Below are 9,971 nucleotides of genomic sequence, written 5' to 3'. Positions count from 1 at the left end.
GAAATAAAAATTAGAGGTTATGGCATCTCAAAGAAGCAAATTGATTTTCAAACTGATGAAAGAAGATAATGTAAATACTGGAGACCTCCAAGGTAATAATTGTTTATTTATCTGTACAATAATAATTAAAACAGTAATATCATTATTTTTTATAAGACATACTAGATTAACAACATTTATTTTTGCGTAAAAGTTTTCTAGATGCAACTCAACTATAACTTGGTGAATATGCCTATTGTTTTTGGTTAACTTTAACCAGTGGCGTTACTTTAATTTGTATCTCTAAAAATTTTAAAAATTAATGTATGTAAAAGTTGATGCCTAACTTACATACTCAATTCCAATTTCAGATTTCTTATCATTTTATACATAAAATAATATATTTTCGGTTTTCTCTAGAGGGGACCGAATTTCCATAAAAAGTAAAAACCAATTTTGGCGTGACAATTTCATTTTTCTGGAAAAAAAATTGACAAAATTTATTAGTTTTTCAAAAATTTGATATTAATCTGGGTCTATGAAAATTCTATGATGGGCAATGCGGGTGTTTTCCTTGAAGAACCTGTCTTAGCAGATGAAGATAATAGATCAAGTCCTGCACCTTCACTGTCCTTCTGTGAACCGAATGTTCGAAAGACTTTGGAAGAAGTTATTGATCAAGTATGTGGAATTGATGACGACGACAAAGGTTATCTGGAATATCCAGGCAATGAGGAGGCGTTTGATGATAGTGACGCGGACCCAGATTATATACAAGAAAGTGATACCGACTCCGATAATGACATCCCAAAGAAAAAGCTGCAAAAAGATACAGCAGCACTTATTGCACATGAGTCAGGAAGAGAAATCTTAAAAAAGAAACCTGGACGAAAATCGCTAAAAAATGAAACTAGGCTAATTCGTGTGGAACGAAAGTAGAACAGAAACCTTGGGTTATCGTACACCACGAAAAGTGGAAAGGTTATAAAAGCACGGACATGTCAGGAGCTATTAAGTTGCCGCTTAAAATGCAAAGACAGGATAACTGAAGAAAAACGACAGGAAATTTTCAAAGAATATTGGTCTTTAGCGAGCTTTAACAAACGCGTGTCTTTTATAGCTAGGCTTATAACAACAGACGGAAAGAAAACCACAAAACGTAAATTAGAAAACAAAAAACATAAAAATAGGCTTCTGTCACACAAATATTTTTTACCACTAAATGGTCAACTACTAGTTAACGTTTGTCAAAGTTGTTTCCTAAAAACTTTTAACGAAACAAAGCGGTTTCTAACCGATGTGACAAAAAACAAGATTTCTTCAGCTTCTGCAATGCCACATGATGATTTGCGAGGTCTTGCCTCACCATCTAACAAAACTCCCGAACAAGATATTCAATTAGTAAGAGTTCACATTGGATCAATCCCAACGTATGAGAGTAACTATTGTCGTCGTGACTCATCAAAGATATATCTTCCTCATTACTATACCTTAACAAAAATGTATGAAGAATACAAAAAATGGCTACCTCACGAGAAAACCCCAATATCGAAATTCAAATATCAAGAAGTATTCCATTCCATGGAAATAAAAATCAAACAGCCTAAAAAGGATACCTGCGCTACATGCGATAAATATCATATGCTCCCGAAAACAACTAAAGATGCACAAAAAATGCAAAAAATTCAAAATCTTCTTGATAATCACCAACAAGAAGCATGAAACGCTTATGAGGCTAAGCGTATAGATAAAAATGCTGCGTTAGAAAATGAATCAAAAATGATTTATACGTTTGATTTGCAACAGTATCTCCCCACACCTGATCTTCAGACTTTAATAGCATTTTATTAAAGGCAGTTGTGGACCTTTAATTTAACATTACATAGATTTAATGATAATCAAGCAATGTGTTTTATGTGGCATGAGGGCGTAGCTGGACGGGGTGCAAATCAGATTGCGTCATGCTTGTACTTCACCTGAAGTAAAAGAGATCACCTTATATTCTGATACGTGTGCAGGACAAAACAAGAACCCTTTTCTACCTGCAATGTTCATGATGGTTTTAAAAGAGAATCCCAATCTATCATACATTAACCACAAATTTCTTGTTGCTGGTCACACCCACATGGAGTGTGATTCAGATCACGCAATTATAGAGAAAAAAAAAAAGAAAAGATATCCATGTTCGATAGACACCCAAGAGACTGGATAAATTTGATAAGACTATGTGGAAATAAGCGAACTTTTTTAGGTACTGAAATGTGCAGATCGGATGTTCTTGAGTTTTCTTCTTTTGTATAAGAATGTCCTTCAACAAAGAAAAATTAACGACTTAGGAGAAAAAGTCATGTGGAAACAAATAAAATGGTTGAGATTTTCACCGAATCCTGGTGTCCTTGAATACAAAAGTAGCTTAAATGTAGACGAACCATTTAAAAGCGTATGTTTTTTAAGAAAAGGTAATACGTGGCCTAAAAACATAAAAATTCCACTGTCATATAAAGGTCCCAATCCAATAAACATCGATAAAAAAAAGAACTTGATAGGGCTATTGCCTTATATTTCAGAAACATTTCATGATTTTTATATAAATTTAACTACGAAGGAGGATATACCAAATACGTTACCCGAGGATGAAAATAGTAGTGACGACGAGAGTGTACACACAGAAATTGAAATTTTTAAAAAATAAATAAACTTTTACGTTGTATTTGACTATAAATATACCCCTTTAAGTAAACATAAAACTTTTCAATTTCACATTTTTTTATTTATAATTAATAATTAGATTTGTTACTATATCTTCCGGAAGGGCTTTTGTTCTTTAATAAATAATTGTGAAAAGTGATATAAGTCATATTTTTTTTTTTAAATTGTACAACTAGGTCCTTTTTACTAGTAGATCTATTTTAATCCAACAAATTCAAAGCCATTTCCAAAAATTGTTTAACGAAAATATCTTATTTGTATCCGTAACAACATTAAATTTGAAAAAACTGTAATTGCGTTTTTCTCGAAACTTAAAATTTAGACTTATACCACTTTTCTCCAACACCCGCCATATGTTTCTTCATCTACAAATAATTTCCAATTGATTATTGAATGCTGCAGTAGTACTATATTAACATGAGATCAAGACTCAATGCAGTGAGAAATCTGATTATAAACTTCTGTTTGTCATACATTGTTTGCTCCATGAACAAAGTTCTTTTTCTAGGTTTAAATTCTTGACATTTAAGGTGCTGTAAATCACTTTCTACTTTATAAATAGAATTTATTTCAAGAGATCACAATCACTGCAGAAAAATATAACTGGTCATTGTTTTAATAATCTTAATGGTGTTAGTTTATTGTAACTTAAATGGAAACAGTTACAAAGAATAATCTGTTTCTATGCTTGAATCTTCTTGCAAGTTCCACAATTTGTATCCATACTTATTGATGGTCTATTTATAAATTCCAAAAAACCTTTGTTTTCTTATAACTACCTAATCATTTTTGTGTTAAAATAATTGGAACCATAAATTTGTACCGTATAAAACTTCATTTTTAGGAAGATATAAAACATTAGTTATAAAATATGGGTATAAATTATTTATAGTTAAAAACTTACAACTTAACAATTAAAATGAAAGTGTTAAAAGAAAACAACGAAAAGTTAGGTTATCTGTGTTAAACATTTACAATTTGTAAATCAAAAGTGACCAACTTGTTTTTCAAAAAAGAAAATGAAAAGTTAGGTTATATGTGTTTAAGAAGAATATAAGAAATGGAAAAATAGTTTGGCAACAATGCACCTAATCACTGTGTGAAGTCATTTCATTCTTATCGTAAAAAAACTGTATATTTGCTAAATTGCATGTGTATTTTTCTACTTCTAACAACTTATTTAATATTTTCTAATTTATTTATATAAAATTGATTATGGATTTACATTAAATAGGAGTAAAAACGATACAATGCCCTCGAGTAAACCAACCGGGACGGAAACGGAACTAACTCACAAAGATCTAGCTGTCAATACCCTCGAGTCCCACGAAGAACGGCGAATTCGTCGCTGATTGTTCGACCTCCTTCTTTGGAATCACGCTAAACCGCGAAGAACCAAAGACGAACGTTGTTTAATTAGAAATTCCTTAATAGCATCTGTCATCGTAGTGAGTCCCGATTGCAGATCACTTTGAACCGTCACTCAGGTGATCGGTCGTGCGTCAACTGCCTGAAGATGGCGCACCGTGTCATCTCTTTATTAATGCGTTGTTTATTGTTCTCCCAGATCGCGCGGTTTTATCTGACGGAGATTTTTGATGATATCGAACTCCCAATCGGTTTGTGCATGATGAGTTCATTGTCGTTTGGTTTTCATCACGATTCTGATTATAATAAATCGTAAGAATGGATTTGAACGCGAATTATCCTGATTACCTTATAGGGAATATAAGAGATACTTCTTGCACTTTGACCTCACGCATTGTGTAACGGATCTTTTTGTTAGTGCGTGCGTTCTGTCAAAATGGTGAAAATTCAGTCTAATACGTACGAGACAAAAGTTTTTATAAAATATGGAACTGTTTTTCGTCTTTTTCTTTTTGTTTTTTTGATGTTTAAGTTTCATATTGCAACCTTTAATTTTTTTATGGATCTTTACGTTTTGTTCTGAAGCTATTTTCTTGTGGCATGTTAAATTAATTTCTATTTAAATGGGAATAAGCCACAATTAAAGGTTAAAATACGTTTATTGACGTTTCAATTTCCACTTCGGAAATCATTCTCAAAATACAAACTAATGTATTTTGAGAACGATTTCCGAAGTGGAAATTGAAACGTCAATAAACGCATTTTAACCTTTAATTGTGGCTTACTCCCATTTAAATAGTAATTGATCTTTACGTCGTTTTGATTTTATTAATATTTATGTTTTTATCTTGGAACGAAATACAAATAAACATCTACAATAAACATACATTTCGTCCAAGACGTTTTCTTCAGTTAAATTCCAAGTATCATCCCAGTAAAAAGCTGTTCAAAAATAACTCTCAAATATAGCTCTCAAAATAGCTCTCGACCAAATTAAGTTTGTTGTAATGCAATAGACATTAGATAGTTGTATAATTGTTCCCAATGGGTTGTTTATAACTAGAATTTAGGTGTATTGCACCTAAAATGTGAAACATTAAGGATACATTTAGAATACATTAGTTTAGGATGATTTTCCAATTCTCTTATTATGCTGCGATGTGGCACTTATATTTTCGTAAGAGTTTTTTGTAGTTTCTTAATAGGAGTTTTATTAGACCAGGCATTATCTGTTCTAAAACACCCTCATTTGGGTAGATCATCTTCTTCTTTTTCTTTATGTAGAGGTGACTCTGTTTTTCAATATGCTTCTAGTAAGTTGTCGTTCCATCATTTCGTGGTCTTGGTGAACCGTCTCTCGCTGTTTTTAAAGAGTTAGTTTTGTTAACTTTACCAACTGATTTGGTATTCCTAGCTCTTTCATTGCTTTGAACATTTCTCTTCTATTCACATAGTCGTAGCCTGCTTTGTAGTCTATAAATATGTGATGAGTATCAATGCCATATTCCAGTGTTTTTTTTTTAAATTATTTCAGGATTGCAATCTGACGAATTGTTGATTTACCACCTCTGAAATCAACCTGGTCCTACTATCCGTTCTTCATATGGTGCCATAGGGTGACAGAATTGTGGAAAACATTTTATATGCTATATTTAGAATCGTAATTCCTCTGTAGTTAGAACATTCAAAGAGCATTCCTTTTTTGTTTATGGTGCAAATTATTCCAATATTCCAATCATTGGTGAGGGATTTCTGTGTCCATATTTCTTTTACAAGCTGCTGTAATGCCATTATGGTATCGTGGCTACCTTCTTTATATAGTTCAGTTGGGAGATTATCTATTCTTGGTGATTTGTTTTTCGCTAGTTTTTCAACTGCATCTTTAACTGCTTGAATAGTTGGTGGTTCCTCTTCGCTTTGATCTATTCCCCTTACCTCATTTCTTCCGTCTTGCTGGTTTTCTTCTTCTTCCTTTTTATATAGTTCAAGTAAGAGATTATCTATTCTTCGTGATTTGTTTTTCGCTAGTTTTTTAAATGCATCTTTAACTTCAAGAATCGTTGGTGGTTCCTGTTCCCCCTCATCTGTTCCTTTTACCTCACCTCTTCCGTCTTATAGGGTTTTCTTCTTCTTCTCAAATAAGTGCTTGGTTAAAGCATTCCACCCATTTATTCAAAACATCCATCTTTCCTTGTTGTTAATAGGTCGTCCTTCTGACTTCTGCATTATCTTGTGGTTCAAAATCTGTGCTATCTGCTTTAGATAATTCGTATAAACATATATACAAAAACAATAATATCGTCAAAATTTTAGAAAATCAAATAAAGCTACTTAAAAGAAATAATTTAGTCTCCTTCATTTGAGTATTATTTAAAATAATGCTTCTTTAGCATTATTTTGCTAAAGAAGCGGTTTCAAAAGGATTAGAAATTAGTTCGCTGAATAGAAGAGATTTAGTCTCGCTGCGTAAACAAGAATTAAAAGAAAACCGAGAAATTGAATGGAATGCTTTGTGCCACAGAAGTAACAACCTTTATACAAAATTTTACCCTGTTTTATCCACTGCGCCTTTTGCTGCAAGAAGTAGCCCCAAAAGAAGAGAATATTCAATGTTTGTTAGATGCCTTGTTAATTATGCTACTGTGAAAGCCTATCTTCTTAATTTAAGTGACACAGAACTCTGCGATTGTAATGGTAACACTGACAATATCAATAATTGGATGTTCGTGTGCATATATAATGATGCTGCTATTAAGTATCTATTAAAAAAATCTGGTAAAAGAACAAATACCTCTTCCTCAGAATCAATCTTCTATTTTATATACCTCTCATGGTAATATTATACTTAACCAAAATTTTTGGAGATATTTAAAGAGGACCAAACGAAAAATTTAGGATGGAATGTGTAATGTGAATGTATAAATCTAGCTTTGTTCTCTCTGTCTATCCTTATGTCATATATATTTACCTCCTGACCGTTGCCTGTCTTGTGTTGTAATAAAGTCGCTATAAAAGGTACATTATCGTGAGAAGTATCCCTATATTATGTAGTACCTAGTTGGTTCTAAATATTCACTTTAAGTTGGTAAGGCCTTGAATATAATGAATGAAAGTATGGTCAATCTACTGATTCTTATGATACTGATGTTTACCTATAGCCGAAGTACCATTTTATTAACAAATGCAATAGTATGTAGGGTAAGGAAAGGTATAATTGGTGATACAAGTAATTTGGTAATAATTTTTAATCAGATTACCACACAGTTCCCTATGCAAGCACATTCATGACACAGCGCTAGTAAGTTGCTACGAGTGTAAGCAGGACAAATACATATTCCGATTTAGCGATGTGCGCACCTGCGTTTAGTAAACAGACTGTTTTGACCATTGTGCGATGGTGGAGTCATTTCTTATTGAATGTGAAAGACTGTTACATATTTGGTTACATTTTTATTGGAATAATTGCTGTTTTCTTTATAAAACTTTATAAAACCATTCAATAAACTATTTATCAATAAAAAAAATCTGCATTAAATTCGTGATTTAGCCAAGGTAAGTTTTTATTCCTTAAATTGCGGTTGTTGTTTCTTAGTGTTTTTGCACACATTTTTCAAGAACTTTTGAGACGTTAACTTTGGATATATTTTGTTCTTTTATTTAAAATAAAATAGAGAAATGTAGTATACTATGCAAAAGGTATTGTTTTGAGGAATCCGTAAATGTATTTTATTTTTAAAAGCTGTTAACTTTTTTTTATCACCAAATAACCTATTTAATTTTTACTTTTAGATTGGCAATGGAAAAAAAGGGTCAATATAGAAAATATAATCAACAGCAACTTCAAAACGCTGTCAGATTAGTAAGAAATGAAGGTAAGACTATATATAAAGCTGCAAAGGAAGTAGAAGTCCCATGGAGCACTTTGAAACATTACCTAGCGAATGAAGAGGAGTCGGTAAGAAAACTGGGGAGGCCTTTTGCATTGTCATGTGATTTAGAGTTGAGGCTTTACAATTATATTATAGAAATGCAAGAATTGGGTTTTGGACTAACCGTGTATCAAATTAGAAAATATGCTTATGATCTTGCTAAAGTGGATGGTCGGGAGAAATACTTGCCGTCAACTAACTGCATTGCAAGCAAATGGTGATGGAATAGTTTTAAAAGTAGGTACAACTTGTGCCTTCGTGTGCCAGAAAATCTTTCGGCCTAGAGAGCTTCCATGGCTAATGAATTTATGATCAAATATTTCTTTTCGAAACTGAATGATGTTCTTACGAAACTCAATATAAAAAACAAACCGAATTTAATTTGGAATTGCGATGAGACTGGATTATCGTATGTAGTGAAACCTTCCAAAGTTGTTACCGGCATTGGTTAAAAGTATGTTTATAAAAGATCCTACGCTGAACGAGGTCAAACTCAAACTATGTTAGCATGCATTTGTGCTGATGGAACATGGATTCCTCCTATGGTAATCTTAAAAGGTGTTAGATGGAATGATACACTTAAAAATGATGCCCTTCCCAACGCATTAATAAAATTATCTCCTAAAGGATGGATCAATTTTGAATTGTTTTTGGAATGGTTAAATTTTTTTATCACTACGATACCGCTTGAACGTCCTGTAGTGTTGTTGATGGACTCTCATTCTGCCCACATTGAAGCTGAAGTTTTGAAAATAGCTAAAGATAATCAAGTTTACCTATTTACTTTCACAGCTCATTGCACTCATCTATTGCAACCACTTGACGTGGGACTATTCAAGCCATTTAAGACTTACTGGCGCGATAGCATGAATCGTTATATGAGCAATAACCCTACGGGTGCTCCAAATCGTAGCAACTTCCATTCCATTTTGAATCCAGCTTACATAAGCGCCTTTACAAAGAAAAACATTGAGAATGCTTTAAAAAAAACAGTCATATGTCCTTTAAACGGAGATGTTATTCCAAAAGAAGCAATACAATTCTTCAGTTTCAACTGATGCAGCACCTGAAACTTCTATTTTAAATCCTAAAGCTACAGTCGATCATATTTTGAAAACACCAACAGCTTCAAAACGTCCAGAGAGGTCAAGAAAAAGGGACTCAAGTGCGAAATGCTTAACACCGACAAATGAAAACACTTCAGTTACAGAAAATCTTCAGCAACAGCCCTCGACTTCATACAAATCTGTCCAAAAAGCAAAAAAAAAAGTAAAATAGATGATTGGGAGTGTGGCTTATGTGGAGTCATGTATTCAACTGATGTTAAGAAAAGAAATGGAGCCCAATGGATTCAGTGCTCATCTTGTTTGACACCATAGCGCGAGATTTGCATATCTATCGAAGATACTGACGCCGATGAAAAACTTTATTATAGATGTGATCGTTGTATGGAATAAAATTTTTAAATATCTGATTAAATATACAATTTCCATAATATCACCAAATTTCCTAACCACTATCACCAATATACCTTACCGTGTCACCAACTTACCTAACATAAGTTTGTCATAAGTAATGTCAATTTGACATTTACTATCATTATTAATCATTTTTTGTTAAAATAACTCTTCTAAACATTTACTTCAAATAATAAGTAACGTAATAAAGCAAAACTTATTTCTTGCTTAGTTTTCGAATTCCTATATTATTAGTATTTTTTGTTTTTATCGCCAATATACCTTTCCTTACCCTACTCATCATTATGAGTATATAAAATACATCATTAACAAATTCAAGTAGTCAAATACATTATCGTAGCTGAATGGATCAAGTTATCCAAAGCCATTAATTAAACAAAAAAAATACTAGCTTACTAGTAAAAAAAAAATACTACTAAAATAAAAATATTATTGAAAAAACATTCATTTTTAATGGTGTTAGCTAATTTTGCAATAATAATACATAATTATATTTTCAAATTTTAAT

At 32.2% G+C, this 9,971-nt stretch overlaps 1 pseudogene; it reads left to right on the top strand.

The window, feature by feature from the left end:
* Positions 1–531: 531 nt before the first annotated feature.
* Positions 532–8,206, top strand: LOC140440884 (uncharacterized; annotated as a pseudogene).
* Positions 8,207–9,971: the final 1,765 nt, after the last annotated feature.

The sequence above is a fragment of the Diabrotica undecimpunctata genome, chromosome 5 (genome assembly GCF_040954645.1).
Source record: "Diabrotica undecimpunctata isolate CICGRU chromosome 5, icDiaUnde3, whole genome shotgun sequence".
Lineage (NCBI taxonomy): Eukaryota > Metazoa > Arthropoda > Insecta > Coleoptera > Chrysomelidae > Diabrotica > Diabrotica undecimpunctata.
This window is presented reverse-complemented; position numbering and strand designations above follow the sequence as displayed.